This window comes from Nicotiana attenuata, unplaced genomic scaffold (assembly GCF_001879085.1).
Source record: "Nicotiana attenuata strain UT unplaced genomic scaffold, NIATTr2, whole genome shotgun sequence".
NCBI classification, from domain to species: Eukaryota; Viridiplantae; Streptophyta; class Magnoliopsida; order Solanales; family Solanaceae; genus Nicotiana; species Nicotiana attenuata.
Window position 1 is genome coordinate 108,501 of NW_017671783.1, and position 20,541 is coordinate 129,041.

The window sequence follows — 20,541 nt, forward strand, 5'->3', positions numbered from 1 at the left end:
CAAAACCTCTACCATGACGCACCCTGCCTCCAAAATAAGGGCCAGTATATCTCACCGGTCTACGAGGCCTCTTCGCCTCCTCAAGCTCTCTCTCCTGATCTCGTCTGCTCTCTCTCTCATGACCCTGCCTGCCCTCTCTCTCTCTCTCTCTCTCTCTCTGACATGCATATCCTCTATTGTCCTAGCAATGTTCACCACCTGCTGATACATAATATCCATCTCCAAACCACGGGCCATACTGGACCTGATGCTAGGAATAAGCCCCTTAATAAACCTGTGAACCTTCTCGCGAACAGTAGAAACCAAGGCTGAGGCATGTCTAGCCAAACTGGTGTAACGGACAGCATACTCCGAGACGATCATAGCACCCTGGTGCAAATGTTAAAACTCTGCGCTCCATGTATCCCTGAGGCTTTGAGGAACAAACTCTCGCAGAAACATATCTGAGAACTGGGTCCAAGTCAGTGACACATAGGTTCAAAGTCTGGGACAATCACTCACCATGAGGCTAGTATCTCCACACTCCAAGCACCCTCTCTGCTGACGAGGCAGTGGGAACTGTGCGGTATGGGTACTCCGAGACCCATGAACACCCGAGTCACCATGCAAAGCCTGAAGCACGAACTGAACAGGACGACCCGCAAAACCTCTACCATGACGCACCCTGCCTCCAAAATAAGGGCCAGTATATCTCACCGGTCTACGAGGCCTCTTCGCCTCCTCAAGCTCTCTCTCCTGATCTCGTCTGCTCTCTCTCTCATGACCCTGCCTGCCCTCTCTCTCTCTAGCATGCATACCCTCTATCCTCTTAGCAGTGTTCACCACCTGCTGATACGGAATATCCATCTCCAACCCACGGGCCATACTGGACCTGATGCTAGAAATAAGCCCCTCAATAAACCTGCGAACCTTCTCGCGAACAATAGAAACCAAGGCTGAGGCATGTCTAGCCAAACTGGTGTAACGAACAGCATACTCTGAGACGATCATAGCACCCTGGCGCAAATGCTAAAACTCTGCGCTCCATGTATCCCTGAGGCTCTGAGGAACAAACTCTCGTAGAAACATATTTGAGAACTGGGTCCAAGTCAGTGAAGCTGCCTCGTCTGGGCTGTCTAACTCATAGGTGTGCCACCAATCATAGGCGGCTCCTCGAAGTTGGAAAGTAGTGAAAGAAACCCCGCTCGATCCAGATATACCCATAGTACGGAGAATGCGGTAACACTCATCAAGAAACTCCAAGGCATCGTCTGATGCTAATCCACTGAATACCGAGGGTCATACTTCTTGAACCTCTCTAGTCTCTTTTGCTCCTGCTCGAAAGTCGTTGCCATGCCCTCGGCCTGAACTGTGCTACAGGAGGTGCAGGAATAATCTCAGGGACCTGCTCAACATGCGCTCGCTGCTCAGGAGTACGGGTGGCTAGAGTCTGTGCTCCTCCCCCGGCCTGGGATGTGGCTGCAGCAAGGGGAAGCAACCCTGCCTGAGCCAAAGTGGTGTACATGCTCATGAACTGCGCCAAGGTCTCCTGAAGGGCTGGAGTAGTAGTAGCTGTAGGCGTATCAGGTGCCTGGACTCCGGCTGGATCTGCTGGTGGTACCTCGGTGGCAGCTCGTGCAGGTGCTCTCGCTGCACCATGTGCGCGTACTCAACCTCTATCCCGACCCTGACTTACGACGGCTGCAGCAGGGGGCGCGGGTGTCTGATCACCTTGGGTAGTACGTGCCCTCACCATCGGTGAGAGAGTGGAAGGAAGAGGTTTAGGATTGTGAATGTCAAAATCTCGCACGACAGGGAAATCAAATGAAGTGGAATTTTCCTAACGGTTAGATAGCCTCTCGCAGATAAGTACAGACGTCTCCGTACCGATCCACGAGACTCTAATAAACCGACTTGTTATTTGTGACTCCTATGAACCTAGAGCTCTGATACCAACGCTCTCCGTGAACATGTCGTGACGGCACCTAGTCCCTACGACTAGGTAAGCCTAACATTGCGGAATTACACTAAATTGCGGAAGAAAATATTTAAAATTGAACCAGTAAAAATAAATCAGTGTTTAAGGTGCCGCCTGGCACATACAATAACAACTCTCAAAACTAACAAAAATCCCCAAAACCCAGAATCTCACAAATCACAAGCTAAGGGATACATAAGAGGCTCTAACTCAAGAATATCTATACAAAGGAGAAATACTGAAAGAGCTATACTTATTACAGAAAGCTGGAAAGGGACTCCTCGGTCTGCGGACGTAGCAGATATACCTCGAAGTCTCTACCGGTACGCCTCCTTCCAAGGCTGACAGAACTGAATGGGAGTACCTGTATCTGCACAACAAAAAGTGTGCAGAAGAGTAGCATGAGCACACCACAGCGGTGCGCAGTAAGTATCAAGACTAACCTCGGTGGAGTAGTGACGAGGAACAGTCAAGGCACCTACCGGTTAATAACAGTATAATCATAGAAATAATGGGAACGATATATAATTATGTAAAGACTACATGAATGAATAAAAAGTACTACAATTCACAATAAGGGAAAAAGGCAATAGGTAACAACGAGAATATAATAAATGACCACACAACAAGGGGAAAACAAGTCAACAACTCATATCCTACGATGATATTCACCTAAGGTCTTATCCAACTCTTTCCACAATTTTGCCAAAATCTCGGACAAACCACAACTCACGAAGACCCAACATCTGAAGTCTAACACTTGGTATCCTGTGCCCCATAAATCTCACGGTAATGCTGACAACTAACTGGTCAACTAGGCCACTCTCACGTATATAATGGGTAAACGAGGGCGTGCCTCACCCGTAGCCAAATCGAAAGGAATTCACCTCTAATGGGGTGTCCAACTACGTGTATGCTTGTGCAAGTATGATTAACAAGGATCCTACCAACTAGTAGGTATAAGAAATGGCACGGCCAGCACCCAAAATGTATGCACAACCACAACGAATTAAGACAAAATATACATGTCAACAACAACTGAACAAAGTACAGAATAAACACGGAAAGGTGCAGCTTAATACCAAAGATGCCATGAGGATCTCCCAGGATACCGTCCTGTATTCCTCTCTCAACTATCCAGTGGATCTCCGGGATATCGTCCCGTAGTCCTTCATATATACATATATATATATATATATATATATATATATATATATATATATATATATATATATATATATATATATATATATATATACATACATACATACATACGAAAGATCTCCCGGGATACAGTCCCGTAGTCCAACTATCAATGTGTAGGGGGATATATCGGGAATCTAACCCGCAGTCCCAATGTAAATGTGGAGGGGGATCTATCGAGAATCTAATCTGCAGTCCCAAAGTAAATGTGCAGGGGGATCTATCGGGAATCGACGCACAGTCCCAAAGTAAACAAACAAGGGGGGCTACCGGAGTCCCACATCCGTAGTCCAAATGTAAATACACACCAACAATAAGAGAACAACAACATCCCGGCTAGGGAGTCAACAACAGATACAATAACGCCCCGGCAAGGGAATCAACAATAGAAACAATAACGTCCCGACAAGGGAACCAACAATGGAAACAATAACGTCCCGGCAAGGGAACCAACAATGGAAACAATAACGTCCTGGCAAGGGAACCAACAATGGAAACAATAACGTCCCGGCAAGGGAATCAACAATACATAAGAAGAGTTACGGAAAACCAAGAAGTACGATAACCTCAACAAATAACAAGACATAATGAGTGTGTGATAGCTACTCCGGTAACCCCAACTATTGAACATGTAATATATTTGCACGAAGTCACAGATGAACTTACTAATCAAGGGGTGTCCAAACAATAAGGAAGTTAACATGAATCAAATAGTTACAATTAAGGAAATATTAACTAAACATGGGATATCTAACTTCTCTTTCAATTAAGTCCAATGAATTACCTGAGAAGTAAAAATAATGATTTCCAATTAAAGGCGAGCAGTTAGGGCGGATAGTATGACTATAGAAGGGTAATTGTCTTCAGTTAAACAAGTAAAAGTCAATTAGGCAACAAGAATGAACCAAGAAGGGCAAATAAATTCCAAGTAAGACATGTAGAGGTGGAACTAATAATAGGGAACTCAATCGTATGAATAACAACTTCATACTCGGTGATTACAAAGGTCTAAGAGCCCAAAAGGGACAATTTACCACAAATAAATCCGAGCACGCACTTGTCACCTCTCGTACACAGAATACAATCAACAGAGAAGACTCAAATCCAAAGGGGAAGCCCCCCACACAAGGTTAGGTAAGATACTTACCTCAAAGACGAAAAATCAATTCTCTAAAATGTACTTCTCGAGTGAAAAGACCTTCGGACGGCTCAAATCTAACCAAATTAACTTCTAAGAACAAATAAAATACATAAGAAACTATTCCGGATCATAAAGTCTCAATCTTTAACAAAATCAAAAATTCGGTCAAAGAGTCGACCCTGGGCCCGCACCTCGGAACCCAAAAAATTTTATAAAATCCGAATACCCATTCAATTACGAGTCCAACTATACTAATTTCATCAAATTCTGGTGCCATGTCGATGTTCAAACCCAATTATTCTCTTTAGAAAAGTTTTGGATAAAACCCCCCAATTCTCCAATCAAAACATGGATTAATTAAAAAAAAATAACTTCTGTAACCATATTAAAATACGAAACTTATACTTAGATACTGACCCCAATGAAAAGACGAGAAGAACGCCGCGAAAATCACCTCAATCAGAGCTCTAGAACTCAAGATATGCTCAAAATACTAAAATGACGCGATCTGGTTTTTTTTACTCAGGGATTTTCGCATTTGCGACAAAAATATCCGCATATGCACATTTCCAAACCAATTTTCGCACCCGCGTCTTTGCAGATGCGGACCCACCTTCGCATCTGCGAAGCACCAGCACCAGCTCTCTTTTCCGACACTAAAATGAGCATAACTTCCTCATACGATGTCCAAATTTGACGATTCTTTTTTGCTATAGCTCCGTAATTACGATACAGATCTAATACTTCAATAAAAATAGAAATTGGAGCTCATTTTATTAATATGGTACCATTTCTTTCTTGAAGAAACGACGTCGAAACATCAAAAGCGAGTACAACACAACCCAAACCTATTTGAAACTCACCCGAGCCCTCGGGACCCCGTCCAAGCATACCAACAAGTCATATAACCTAACACGGACTTGCTCGGGGTCTCAAATCACATCAAACAACGCCAAAACGATAAATTAACTATGAATCGAACTTAAGAACTTTCAAATCTTCCAACTTTGAAAAATCGTGCCGAAACCAATCAAATCAACCCGGAATGACGCCAAATTTTGCGGACAAGTCCAAAATGACATAACGGAGCTGCTCCAACTCTCGGAATCGCATTCCGACCCCGATATCACAAAAGTCAACTATGGGTCAAACTTCTCCATTTTCCAAACTTCAACTTTTCCAACTTTCGCTGAAATGCCTCAATTTACCCTACGCACCTCCAAATCCGAATCCGGACGCGCGAAGTCCAAAATCACCATAGGAAGCTGTTGGAATCATCAAAAATTCATTCCGGGGCCGTTTACTCAAAAGTCCAACTCCGGTCAAATTTTCACCGTTCAAACTTCCAAAACTTGATTCCTTCTTCCAATTTGACTCTTAACCATCCGTTAACTGAATTCCACCCTGCGCGCAAGTCGATACTCATATTCTGAAGTTGTTCCAAACCTTATGCCGCTGAACTGAGCTTAACTTCTCAAAATGATTGGTCGGGTCGTTACAGTTTGGTGGTTGCCCGCCGCCATGGGCGATTTCCGGTGGGCGGCGAACGGTGGTGTGAGGCGGTGTGAGACAGGGGTGTCTCTAGGGTTAGAGAGAGACGGGGAAGGGTTCGATTTTTGGGGGTAGGGGGTCTAAGGGTTTTGAGTAAGTTAAACACGATTTAATTAGGGCCATTGGATTATTGGAATCCAATGGCTCTAATTGAATCCATAATGGAAACGGGGTGTTTTGGTTAAGTGGGGGGGACCGGATAGGTTTTGGATCGGGTCGGGGTCGGGTTATGGGCGATATACTGGACCGTTCGTTCAAATAAGATCGACGGCCCTGATCAAAGCTTTCAAACGACGTCGTTTGGGGAGGGTTTCGGGCTTGACCGGGTAGGGGGACAGTTTTGGGCTGGTTTGGGGAGGGTTTGGACGGGTTTGGGCTGGGTCTAGACGGATTTTGGGAGGGGAAATTCATTTGGGTTCGGATTTTAATTTAAACAGGCCCGAAATTCCTATCTCTTAAATTCCATTTCTTTTTTCCATGATAATTTTTTTTCTTCTTTTCCCCAAAATTAAATAAAAATCTAAATTAATTCCTAGAACCTAATTAACTTAAAAAAATACTAATTAAACCTAAATGATAATTATCACAACAAATTAAAGAAGCACTACTCAAAATCGAAGTTAAAATTAAAAGGTGCAAATTAGACTAATTTTGTGATTTTCCTTTTTTATAAAATAACTTAATTACTGATTAATTCTTAAAAATGCAAAGTTAAATCCTAATGCACATGCAACATATTTTTGTATATTTTTATATTTTTTCATTAATTAAATAAAATAAACATGCACAGACAATATTCACACAATAACAGAAAATCCACAAAATTGCAAACAAAGGAAAAATTATTTTACTTTGAATTTGTGGGAGTAATTCATATAGGGCTAAAATCACGTGCTCACAACTGCCCCTCTTTGCTCGGAAACATGAAGAGTTTTTGTGCAAAGATAAAGTGAGCGGATACGAGCGATTTTTGCCCGTTTGAATACTCCGTGGGAAGCATTTTTTGAAAGAATCTAACCGAACCTTTGCTTCAGAAGGCTTCCTACATACCCTTGGCCATAAAAGAATCAGGTCAGTGTAGTTCGGGAAGTTTCGGTAGCTGGGACTACCATGAAGCTGTGATTTCACTGTTGCTGTTGCTGCTGTTACTGCTTATGACCTCCTTATGACACTATGACAAAATAGAGAAGCTAGACTAAGCTATAATCTATGCATTACAAAGATTTATTCTATATTTTCAAACATGATCTTGTTAACTCTTGTTGCCTTGTTAACTTGTACTTTCCTACAGAAGTTCCTTTGTTGCTGGCTTGAGTTATAATTTTGAGATGCTTTCCCTTTCCTTCAATTACTTTCCCTTGTTCTCTAGGTGGATACTTGATTGCCAAAACTTGATCTGATGGATCCCTCGAAACTGCTTTTCTTTGAATTGTTTTCCCTTGTTCTTCAGGAGGATGTCTGATTTCCAAAACTTCAACTATATTCCCTTGCTCTCCAGGTGGGGGCCTGATTTCCAAAACTTCAACTGTATTCCCTTGCTCTCCAGGTGGGCGCCTGATTTCCAAAACTTCAACTGTATTCCCTTACTCTCCAAGTGGGCGCCTGATTTCCAAAACTTCAACTGTATTCCCTTGCACTCTAGGTGGGCGCCTGATTTCCAAAACTTCAATTGTATTCCCTTGCTCTCCAGGTGGGCGCCCGATTTCCAAAAATTCAATTGTATTCCCTTGCTCTCCAAGTGGGCGCCTGATTTCCAAAACTTCAAACTGTATTCCCTTGCTCTCCAGGTGGGCGCCTGATTTTCAAAACTTCAAATGTATTCTCTTGCTCTCCAGGTGGGCGCCTGATTTCCAAAACTTCAACTGCTTTTCCTTGTTCTCCAGGTGGACGCCTGATTGCTAATACTTTAACTGTTTCTCCGTGTTCTCCGGGTGGATGCCTGATTTCTGACACTTGGTCCATCTTCTTCTTGAAACTGCTTTTCTTTGACTTGTTCTCCCTTGTTTTTCCAGGTGGGTGCCTGATTACCAATACTTGTGTCGATTTTCCTTGAAACTTGATTTGTTTTTCCCTTTGTTCTCCAGGTGGGCTCCTGATTACTTGATCCTGAACTGCTTTTTATCCTTAACATCCGTGTTGTTCTCCCTTGCTCTCCAGGTGGGTGCCTGATTTCAACAAAATTGACAAAACAAAGAAAATTTTCTACCCCAGTTTGGTAGTCGGGCACATCTGTGAGCGTTAATTGCATCATGTCACCAAATATTTCTAAGAATTTGAAAGCTAGATTCCATTATCCAGGAGGGTCCTGAAAATTTCTAGTTAAATCCTAGTTTCAAAGCTACGTTATATTGACTTCTACTGAACCTTGTTATCTAACTCGGTCTTAAAACTACATCCCATTATCCAGTAGGGTCCTGAAAAATTTCAAGTTAAATCTTATCTTATGAGTGACGATTTTAAAGCTAAACTATACTTCCTTGCAGCAGAACTTACGCTAAAACTTGTTATCTAATGGAATTCTTAAAGCTACATCCCATTATTCATGAGGGTCCTGAAAATCTCCAATTGAATCCTATCTCAAAAATGACAACTTCAGAGCCAATTTACATTTCTTTGGGGTAAGACTTATGCTAGATCTTGTTATTTATGATTGTATTGAATTTTAACTAAGTCCCATTATCCAGGAGGGTCCTGAGATTTTATGGTCAAACATGTCTGGTGCTTGCTTTTCCTTATGGAAGGTTTCTCCGAAACGAACAAAATTTCCTGCCCCTGTTTTAATCAAAGAAAACTTATGAATTCAAACATGGTGGTTGGTTTGTGTCCTTGAACTTTGAGGGTGATTGATCCTTCACTTCCTATGGTAACTTCGGTTTCAACTCGAAAGACCTCGCCTGTTTATTGATTAACCCTTTTCTCCATCACCTTTATCACGAAGAATACCTCTGATCCGTTCAAAACCCAATATCATTCATTTGTTGCATTGTGCTTTGCATTGACATGTACTGATCCTTTGTGTTTCTCGTGAATCCCAAAGCACGTTAATTGTCATCCACTCAGTGCACATGCTGTTCTTTCTTGACTTAAATCACTAGCCTTGGCCTTGAGGTCTATTGCTCCTTCACTTGCCATGATAACTTTGATTTATGTTCGGAAGACCTTGCTTGTCACTGGTTAACCACTTTCTTTGTCAGTCTTATCCCAGAAAATACCTTTGATCTGTTCACCCAACACCCTCCATCTGTTGCATTGTTCATGAATTGATATATACCAAACCTTCGTACTTCACATGAATCCCAAAGCATGTTGATTGTCACCAACTCAGTGCGCTTGTTGTTCTTTCCTGGCTTATGACACTTTGATGTGCTAGCTAGATCCCGTTTTGTGCAATTGAAAAGCTGGTGGCAAATTTTGAAGTCATTTCTCACTTGTTCTGACCAAACAGACTCGGGAAGAGGAAGTAAACAAGACAAAAGGAACGAAGTGACGGACAATGGAAAAAGATGATTCCTAACAAGCAAACTACAAAGTAGAAACCTATCAAATGTAGATACAAACTCTAATGACCATGACATGCACCTGTGGCCTATTCTGTTAAGCAAGTCTGATGTCCAACTCTGGTTATACCCCTAAACCGTGAAACTGGGCTTCAGTGCTCCAATTATCCAATCTGATTCACAATCCTTATTTGACTTGTAATGCCCGAAGGGTTTTTACCATCAAGCTTCTCTCATTTTGGTCTTTTTCTCAGCTCACCATCTCCTTATGGTGCATGTGAAGGTTTTCACCAATAAGACTCTCTCATTTTGTTCTTTTCTTCTTTCGTCGCCTTACGGTGCCCATGAGGGTTTTCACCAACAAGACTCTCTCATTTTTTGATTTCTCTTGCTTAAACTGGAGTGTTGCCCCTAATATGAATCCTCTTTACTTGCTTGACTTGGCATCTCTCGAAGACTGATCGGGAGGTCTTTCTTTGAATATTAATGTGGGCTCTTGGATATGGTTGGAAAGAAAAGGGTATCAAAAAGCTCAAAGCAACTTAAATGGGTTAAAATTACGTTTTTTGGAATTTGATTTCTTACCACAATCACAACTTCTGCCCCAGTTTCTTGCTTGGGGATCTTTTGATTTTTATTTTGATATGACCGAGTCGTGAGGCTTCCTACATATCCTTAACAGAAATCAGGTCAAACGTAGTTCACACCGATACGTTTTGTTGTTGCTATTTTTCTTTTTCTTTTCTTTTTCTCTTTTTTTTTCTTTCTTTTCTTTCTTTTCCTTTTTTTCTCTATCTCTTTTTTTTCTTTTTTTCTTTTTTCTTTTTTTCGAATTTTCCTTTTGGTATGAACCTTTTAAAATAAACATATTGGGACATAAACTTTTTTTTATAACTTTAACTTGATTCCAAAAGAGGGGATGTCAAAGAAACTAGTACAGGCTCAAGTGGTATCAAATGGTTTAAGTGTTTGGGTAGCTGAAAGAGGGCCTCCCAATCCCTGAAAATTTCAAGTACAACACATGCAACTTGAAATGAAAATTGCAGATCGTGCATAATATTTCTTTTACGACTTCGGCATTGTTATCATCGATATGCCTTCCACTTTTCTTTAGCGCCTTGTCAAGTACAGAACCCTCGTTGGGTGATTCCCTTTCCACAATGGATATCCTCCGTCAATTCGGAGAAAACTTCCTTGACTTTATCTTGTTACTTGAGGTGCACTTGAACTCAAAGTTGCTTGTTTCAAATCGTCCGGGATACACTTTCCCTTAACGAATTCTTACCATCCTATTAACTTCCCAAATTATCTGCCCCAGTTTCACACAGTTCGGACTTCAAAATGATCTCAAAATGCCTTTACTTAGGTCCCTCAAATTTCCCTATCATCTTCAAAAATTATTTTAGAGTTTTCATGATTAAACTAACCTTTAAGACTAGGCCTAGAATTATGCGTGCATGTCATGTCACTAGAGTCAATAGGAAAAGGACTATAAAAGGAAAAGAGAACTAAACAAAAATGACTAGAAATAACAGAAAACAGAAAATTGCATTAGACAGATGGTGAAAGGATTTGAACAACAAATCAAGCAAACCAAACTGGGTTACAACCCTAGAACAAACCTAGACCATACTAAATGCGCTACTACGACTAAACAAACGAGGCAGAATAAAAGGATAGAAGGGTTTGAGTCACAAGACAATATCCAGATTACAACCTTGAAAATAACCCGGACAACAAAATAAACCGCCAAGACTCCTCCCCAGCTAGTCAAGAGATGGAGCGTCTTTCCAATTACCAAGCATGGCATCTTAGCCGCTGAGTTCCACATCAATATTGCCAGGACCATTACCAACTTCAACATTATCAACTTTAGTCAACAAGTTCCCAAGAGGATTCACATGCTCCCTATCACTGTCATTGATCACAATTACCCCTTCTTGAATCATTCTTTCTATTTCCCTTTTCAAAGAACGACAATCCTAAATGCTATGCCCTTGTACATTAGAGTGGTACATGCATCATACAGTAGGATTAAAGCCTTTTGCATATGGGTCTGGTGTATAGCCGAGGAGCGGCTCAATCAGGCCATAATGCTTTAACTTTTCAAACAAGCTTGTATAAGATTCTCCGATGGGCGTGAAAGAATTTTCTTTTTTTTCAGTAGTCTTTTCATTTTATACTCTGGTCTCGGTTGGAACCTTTTGCGGGCAGGTGGTTGATATGCCTGAGGGGGCTAATGAGACATTTGTGGAAGCGGTGCGGGCCATCGCGGGCCTCGGGGATGTGGAGCATATGGTGGTGCATTATGGACGGGATATCGGGGAAGTGATGTACGATTTCGGGGTTCTGTGGAGAGAAGTAGCAATCGGGAGGATTAAAAGGATACTCATGGGGTCGATATGGAGGCTGAAAGCGTTTAGCAAGAACGATCACTGGACCCTATCGTCGGCGGGGCTCGGCAATATCTTTTCTGTCAATGGGAGGACTATCCCGAGCAACTTCTTCGTTCCATCTTAGCCAAAATTCTCTAAAACTTTCCATAGGTTTCTTTTCCATCTGATATATGGAGGAGTGGTCTGGGGCAATGTCTAGACAGTTCTGAAAGTAGCACACAAAATCTTGAGCCATATCATCCCATGTATGCCACTTACCGACATCTTGACGATTATGCCATTCCAAAGCTGCCCCAGTCAAGCTCTCACTGAAATACGCCATCAACAAATCATCTTTCTCACCAACACTTCTCATTTCACTGCAATAATCCCTCACATGGGCTACCGGATTTTCACACTCATCATTCAAGTTGAACTTTGGTACTTTAAACCCTGCGGGCAGGCAAACGTCAGAGAGTGTACACAACTCTTGGTAAGACATGCTGACTTGGTCTCCCGTCCCTTGCATGTTCTTTAAAGACTGTTCTATGTTCTTCAGCTTCCCATATATCTCATCTCGCCCTCCTTTTCCTGTAACCTACTTTCAGCATGAAGCTCAGCCCGATGGCTTTTCTTGTATGAATCAAGAACCTTGTGGGCAACCTTTAAGGGGTAATATTGGGCATCATGAGCTTTGAGTGGGCATTCATTGTCGGGAATAGCGGATATGATAGGAGGGTAATTTTGGGGAGAGGTAATTGGAGAAAGAGTTTTGGAGATACTAGGGTGATTGGGAGATGCCAAAGTTTGGGTAAGGGCAGTATCTGAGAAACCAGGTGGTGGCGGTGGTGGTGCCTTCCCAGTCATCCAGGCCTGATACATGTCTGTCATGTGCTATCTTAACATCCTTGCCTCATCAGCCAAACCAGTATCCTGTTCAACCAACTGCTTTCGGGCACCGGTATCAACCAACCCAATTTTTTTGTTATCCGCCATTGTCGTTTGGATTTATGTTGTGGAGAGGAGTTACGACTTCGGGAACCACAAACCAACCACCTTTCTGCTGGCAAGATATCAAAAGGAACAAAATGGGGGCATCCTATTGGCGTTAGGGCTTTTAACAGATAGGCAATCGCACATTAGGGATGCAATGCACCTAAGCAGTTAACCATTTCTATTATGCATTTGCTTGGTTGCTTTTCCTAATTTCCATTTGTGACCTCTCTTTTTATTTTACTCATGCCTTTCTTTGCTTGACCTCTCGTCGTTTTTATTCTTTCACTTTCCATTTTTTTTGTTATGATCGATTCTTATGGAGATTGCCTACGTATCATGACCCCGCATGAATCAGATCTTTGCGCAGTTCTGTGCGGATAAGTGCAAAAATAAGTAATAAAATGTTTTCGAATTTTCAAATTTTTCATAAAAAGAAAATGCGTTGATCACAACGACTCATCTTATCACAAAACTAACAAACTCAGAAAAAAATACAGATTCGAAAACAAACTAACATACTCTAGCAGAAAGAAAATACAGACTCAAGTAAAAAAAATATCAAGAATACATTAATGCCTCAAATGCTCCTGGGGCCCGTGGGATATCATTCGGTCTTGCCGCGGGCCTATATGCGAGATCCCCCTGCAACCGCTCCAAATCACTCATTATCTGGCGAAGAAAGTGGTACGAGTCATGTCCTCGCACGCTTGGCATTTCACAACAATGTAGTCAGCAACGACTCTGATCCTCTCTCGGATTCTACCCTTTTCCTGAAGTAAACATCCAAACTGCTGATTTCGGGCTTTTAACAATTGAGTGTTCTAATGGTTTTGGTTTCACAACTGTTGTATTTCTTCCTCCATCTGAGCCATCAAATCATAACAGTGCTACCTATCAGCTTTAAAGTCTTGGGCCTGCTTGGCCACCTCCTTCTCGAGGGTAGTTACTTTTCTCTTCAAATTGGTGATTGTCCCTTCATAATTCCTTTTCATTTGTTGCACAGACCATGCCCGCCCTTCTGCATTTTTTGCCAATTGAAACTGGACTTTCGCTAGACTGGCCTCAGACTTTTCTAGGTCATCTTGACACTCAAAGGCTTTCTTTCTCAGACCGTCTATAAGCCTTTCATCCGCTCGGCTTCTTTCCGGGTTTCTAGCAGCTATTCTTGTCTTCTGGATTTGTGCTTTGAGGGCCTCATTTTCCTGAGTTAGCTTTTTCTTTTCACCTTCATCTGCGGCCGCCTGGATACTGTTGCCGAACTTGAGGTCCCTGATTTATCCTTCTAACTTACTTATTTTATTCATATAGCTTTCTTCTTTTGCTAACCAACCCCACTGCTCTTGCAAGTCGTTGGTGAATTGTTGGACATGGGCTCTCTTAGCAAGTCTCTCAGGAATCTGAAACCTTTTGCCGAACCAAATAATGTACTTGGGGTCTATTTCACCTCTGGCTAAATCCCGAACCATGGTCTTAGGTTCTAGAAATCTGCATTGATTCCACACCTGGCAAACCCTTCCCTCCGAAAATGCAGCCTTTGGTCCCAATTCTATGACATGTTTACTCAAATCTTCGTCGCGGGGAATGGTTTGAAGTCTGCCCAGTTGACGCAACACCCTGTGAGGAGCGTACGGATGGATGCCCCGGATGCCCATAAGGAGAAGGTAACACACTTCGCCTGACATGTATACTGCTTCGGTGATAGGAAGCCATCCAAATGCCCACTCAATTTTATCGGCAGTCAAAGAACTCAAGAGTGTAAACCAAGCCTCAGCACCCTCAAGAAAGGCAATACCCATCACTCGACTTTCAAATTCTTCGATGCATTTCAAAACGGTCATACCGTGGTTCATGTACCCAACCCGGTGGCAGAGATGCTCCTGTGTCCACAACTGTAGTAGTAAGTTGCAGCCTTGGAAGAACTTTTCCCCTTCTCGACAAATGGTCAAAGCTCGATAAATCTCAGACAAAATCAGGGGAATCAAGGTACCATTTTCTATCTTGATTGCAACATCAACCATTCCCACGAGGCCCAGTTCTATGTTGTCTCGTGGACAGATTACAGTACCCAAGAATGCTACTATAAAAACTAAACCTCGCCTTGCCTCCCAGTTATCTTTATTTCCGGCATGAACCAGTGTTCGGTGCTTCGAAGCCTTTGGGGTTACCATAGGGATGATACAAGAACTGGAAAGTGCAATACCCTTCAGACAAACTCCTATTCTGAACGTCTCGGCTAATACCCACCATGTCGAGAAATTTGTGTGGAGATACCGGTCTTGGTGATACAGGGTAAAGACTTCTAAGGTTTCCACTGAGGCCGGCGTAACCCGCAATTTCCTCTAGAGTGGGTGTTATCTCGAAGTCAAAAAAAATGGAACACGTTGCGAGTGGGATCCTAAAAAGGTATCAGGGCCTCAATCACGACCAATCTTGGCTTGATGTTCAAAAGTCCGGTAAGGCCACCCAAAACTTTGACCACAGTTTCTCTATTGTCTTTCCCTAAATCGTTCCACCACATGTGGAGCTGTAAGGGGATCTCTCTAACAGCTGACAAGGATTCATTTTCATCTGTGCTCATCCTGCACATTTATTAGGGTGATTTTAATTAAAAGAAAAATCAAGACGCCTTTTGACTCAAAAAGTTATCACTATTTTTCAAAACAATTCATAAAAATATCTGGTTTTGCCAATACGGCCTTTCAGCACTTCGAGGAAGAAGATTTTAAGGCTGTGTTTGCTTACCGGCCAAAACCTTGAAAAATTACCAAAGGCGGTTGTTCTTGTAAAAACGGGCTTCCGGCACCCTTTTGGGGACATTCGGCTATTTTGACAAGAATGGCATCACCTTACTTATGGCAAAACAACGACATTTCATGTACCCATAATTTTTGTTATATGTATATATATATATATATATATATATATATATATATATATATATATATATATATATATATATATATATATATTACTTATTTATTATTTTTACGTTTTCCAAAAATAGTTGGACCCGATGTGGGTTGCCTACGTATCCCACATCCGGTGAGAAACAAACTTACGTAGTTCTGCCGGACTTGACGAAAATAAAAACCAACTATATTTTTTTTTAAAAGGAAAACAGAAAAAAATTTGTCAGAATTTTGGCAGAGTTTCAGTGTATTTTTTGGAAACTGATTTTTCAAAAACGAGTGATTATCTCTCTGAGCCCTCACATTGACTTTTCTTTCCCAATTCCCTCTGATTATTCATAAGCCGGTCAACATGCAGATCCGAAGCAAATAAATGCACAAGTAGCAAGTAGGATGCATTGGGATGGTCTTTTCATTTTTGGTACATCTGTCCTAGACAGACCCAACCCCTGTGTTGAGTCTCCAAAGTCAAATGCAGTCACGACCCAGATTTCCCACCCTCGGGAGTCGTGATGGCGCCTATTATTAGGAGCTAGGCAAGTCGATTATTAATTACTTCTTTTAGCAAACATCAACAATTTTATAAAAATAAAGCATTTAATAATAAAGCGGAAGTCTCAAATGTAAATAGCTGAAAGAAATGCGGAAATCCAATATAAAACTCTACCCAAGAACTGGAGTCACAAACTCACGAACTACTAAGATTTTTCTAAATACAATGTTTGAAAGAAATTATAGAATGTTTATCTCGAATACAAGAGATAACAACTAAAAACAAGATAAGGAGATGACGGGCCCACGGACGCCTGCGAGTCTACCTCGGTATCTCTCTATGGACTGAAGGCCTGCTCCCGATCTACTGGCGCTGCTGCTGTCCAAAGCCTGGATCTGTGCAAGATAGCATAGAGTGTAGAATAAGCACAACCGAACCCATGTGCTGGTAAGTGCCTAGCCTAACCTCGGCAAAGAAGTGACGAGGGTAGGACCAGACTACCAGATAAATCTATGCAGTTCAAATATATATACAACGGATAGAAATACAGGATGTAAACAGTCATTAAGGGAAAGGGGAAACATGCCATGGGGAGACATCAGTTACAAATAGGAAGTCTAAATTTAAAGAATAGAACAGCCAACAGGAACATAAATCCAAAATAAACACACTTGATCTAACAATTTGTTGCAGCGCGCAACCCGGTCCACAATTATCATTGTTGCGGCGTGCAATCCGATCCATATGTATATATTATTATTTTTGTGGCGTGCAACCCGATCCATATAATTTAGTATTTTTGTGGCGTGCAACCCGATCCATATATATATTATTCATTATTGTTGCAGCGTGCGACCCGATCCATATCATTTAGTATTGTTGCGGCGTGCAACCCGATCCATATATATATATATATATATATCACTAATACTCACCCAGAAAACAGTGACAATTAAGGGACAGGGGAGAAACCAATTAGTGGAAGAAAATCCCGGCAAGGGAATACAATAACACAACTCAATCCCGGCAAAGGAGCAATATCAATAAACTCAATATCCCGTCAAGGGAGAAACCAATAACTCTTTCCCTTTCTTTCATTTCTTACTCTATAATTCACTTTATCATTCGAGCCATCGCTCCAAAGAATCAATTCATATCATATACCTTCACAATTCGTATCACAACTCGAGCCAATGCTCCACGGAGTTCAATAATCATGATTTCTTTCTCATGCTCTTTACATTATATAGAAATCATCAATTAAGCAAGGAAGAATCACAACAAAATCAGGATAAGCACAATATAAGGACTCACGATCATGCTAGACACTAGTGTATACATACTCGTCACCATGCATGTACACCGTACTCGACAAATAGCAATTAGCAAACATGACTCGACTCCACGGCTAAATCAATCCACAATAACCGCTTTCCCTCTCGAATTCGGCTCCAACTCAATCAAATCTATACAATAATGACTTTATAACATTAATATAGGCTAAACAAATCAAACCCAATGCCTTAATATAGATTTCCAAGCTTTCTTTCCAAAATTCCAAAAATTGACCCCAGGCCCGCTTGGTCCAAACACGAGGTTCGGACCAAATTCATATCACCCATTCCCCCACGAGTTCGAATATACAATTTGTTTTCAAATTCGACCCCAAAACGAGGTCTAAATCAAGAAAAATTGAAAAGCCCTAACTCTACCCAATTCCCCCAATTTCCACCCTAATCTACATGATTTAAGCTTAGGAATTCAATAATTAATGATGTAAAATGAAGAAAACAAGTGGGAATTTACTAACCCAAGTGGCCTTGATGAAAGGAAGCTTCAATGGGTGCCTAAGGACCTTGGAGAAGGAGAGGTTCGAGTATTTTTGAAGAAGTCCCGTAATGGTTCTGTTTTGGACGTTTTAAATAACTGGGCGAATTCGCTCTATGCGATCGCGGAAGAGGGATTGCGATCGCATAGGGTCAGGAAAATTGGCTATTGCGATCGCAGGAGGTCTATTGCGAACGCGTAGAAGAAACAGGCCCCATCCCGGATTTTTAGTTTTTATACATTGCGATCGCGGAAAGGGTAATGCGATCGTACTGAATGAAGAGTGGCTACTCTACGCGATCGCAGGAGAAGTTATGCGATCGCACTGAACAACTAGGGTACCTGGGATTTTAACCCTATACGATAGCGGAAGGCCTATGCGATCGCATAGCACTGGATATCAGAATACCAGAACTGAAAACATCTACAATTATTCTAAGTTCGAAACAACTCCGACATGCCTTCGAAACACTCCCGAGCCCTCGGGGATCCTAACCAAACACATACACTAACTCAACAGCATCCTACGAACTTAACTGTGCGATCAAATCGCCAAAATAACATAAAAACGAGGAATCAAACCTCACAATCACTAATTTTCTTCAAACTTCATAAACTTTCAGTTTTAGAGATTTAGGTCCAAAACACGTCAAACGACGTCCGATTTCAACCAAATTTCACAGAAACTTCTTAAAACACATATAAGACCTGTACCGGGCGCCAGAACCAAAATACGGGCCCGATACCAATACGTTCTAATCAGTTTTCATTTCAAATTTCCTTAACAGTTTCTTTTAAAAATTCATTTTCTCGGGCTCGGGACCTCGGATTTCGATTTCGAGCATACGCCCGAGTCTCATATTTTTCTACGGACCCTCCGGGACCGTCAAATCACGGGTCCGGATCCGTTTACCCAAAATATTGACCAAAGTCAACTTTACTCATTTTAATGCCAAATTTTAGCATTTTTCACAGAATGTCACATACAAGCTTTCCGGCTACTTGTCCGGGCTGCGCACGCAAATCGAGGCAACTAAAAATGAGGTTTACAAGGCCTCAGAAGCACGGAAAGAGAGAGAAAATAGGTGATGACCCTTTGGGTCGTCACATTCTCCACCTCTAAAACAACCGTTCGTCCTCGAAAGGACAAAAGAAAGAAGTACCCGAGTCGGGAAATAGATGAGGATAACGACTCAGCATATTAGACTCGGACTCCCATGTCGATGCCCCAGGAGGCTGACCTCTCCACTGAACATGCATGGAAGAAAAACTCTTCGACCTCAACTGTCGAACCTACCGGTCTAGAATAGCCACCGGCTCCTCCTCATAAGACAGATCCTTGTCCAACTGGACAGTGCTGAAATCTAACACGTGGGATTGATCGCCGTGATACTTCCGAAGCATGGACACGTGGAACACTAGATGCATGGCTGACAAACTGGGCGGCAAGGCAAGTCTATAAGCCACCTCTCCCACACGATCGAGAATCTCAAATGGACCAATGAACCTAGGGCTAAGCTTGCCCTTCTTCCCGAATCTCATCACGCCCTTCATAGGCCACACTCGGAGCAATACCCGCTCACAAACCATAAAAGCCACATCTCGAACCTTGCGGTCTGCATAACTCTTATGCCTGGACTGAGCTGTACGAAGCCTATCCTGAATAATCCGGACCTTATCCAAGGCCTCCTGAACCAGATCCGTACCCAATAACCGAGCCTGTCCCGGCTCAAACCATCCCACTGGGGACCGACATCGCCTACCATAAACGCCTCATAAGGGGCCATCTGAATGCTAGACTGGTAGCTGTTGTTGTAGGCGAACTCTGCTAAAGGCAAAAACTGGTCCCAAGAGCCTCCAAAATCAATGACACAGGCTCAGAGCATATCCTCTAGAATCTGAATAGTCCTCTCGGACTGACTGTCCGTCTGGGGATGGAATGCTGTACTCAACTCAACCTGGGTGCCCAACTCTCGCTGAACTACTCTCCAGAAGTGCGAGGTAAAATGCGTACCCCGGTCCGAAATGATAGATACCGGCACCCCATGAAGGCGAACAATCTCCTGGATGTAGATCTCAACTAATCTCTTGGATGAATAGGTGGCTGCAACAGGAACAAAATGCACTGACTTAGTCAGCCTATCAACAATGACCCAAACTACATCGAACTTCTTCCGAGTCATCGGAAGTCCAATAACGAAATCTATGGTAATCCTCTCACACTTCCACTCGGGAAGCTCAATCCTCTAAAACAATCCACCAGTCCTCTGATGCTCATACTTAACCTGCTGACAATTCAAACATCGAGCCACATATGCAACTATATCTTTCTTCATTCTACGCCACCAGTAGTGCTGCCTCAAATCCTGATACATCTTCGCGGCGCCCGGGTGAATAGAATACCGGGAACTATGGGCCTCCGCTAAGATCAACTCTCGAATCCCATCTATATTGGGCACACAAACTCGCCCCTGCAATCTCAAAACACCATCATCATCTAATGTCACCTTCTTGGCACCTCAACGTTGCACCGTGTCTCTCAGGACACACAAATGGGGATCATCAAACTGCCGATCACTGATACGCTCCAAT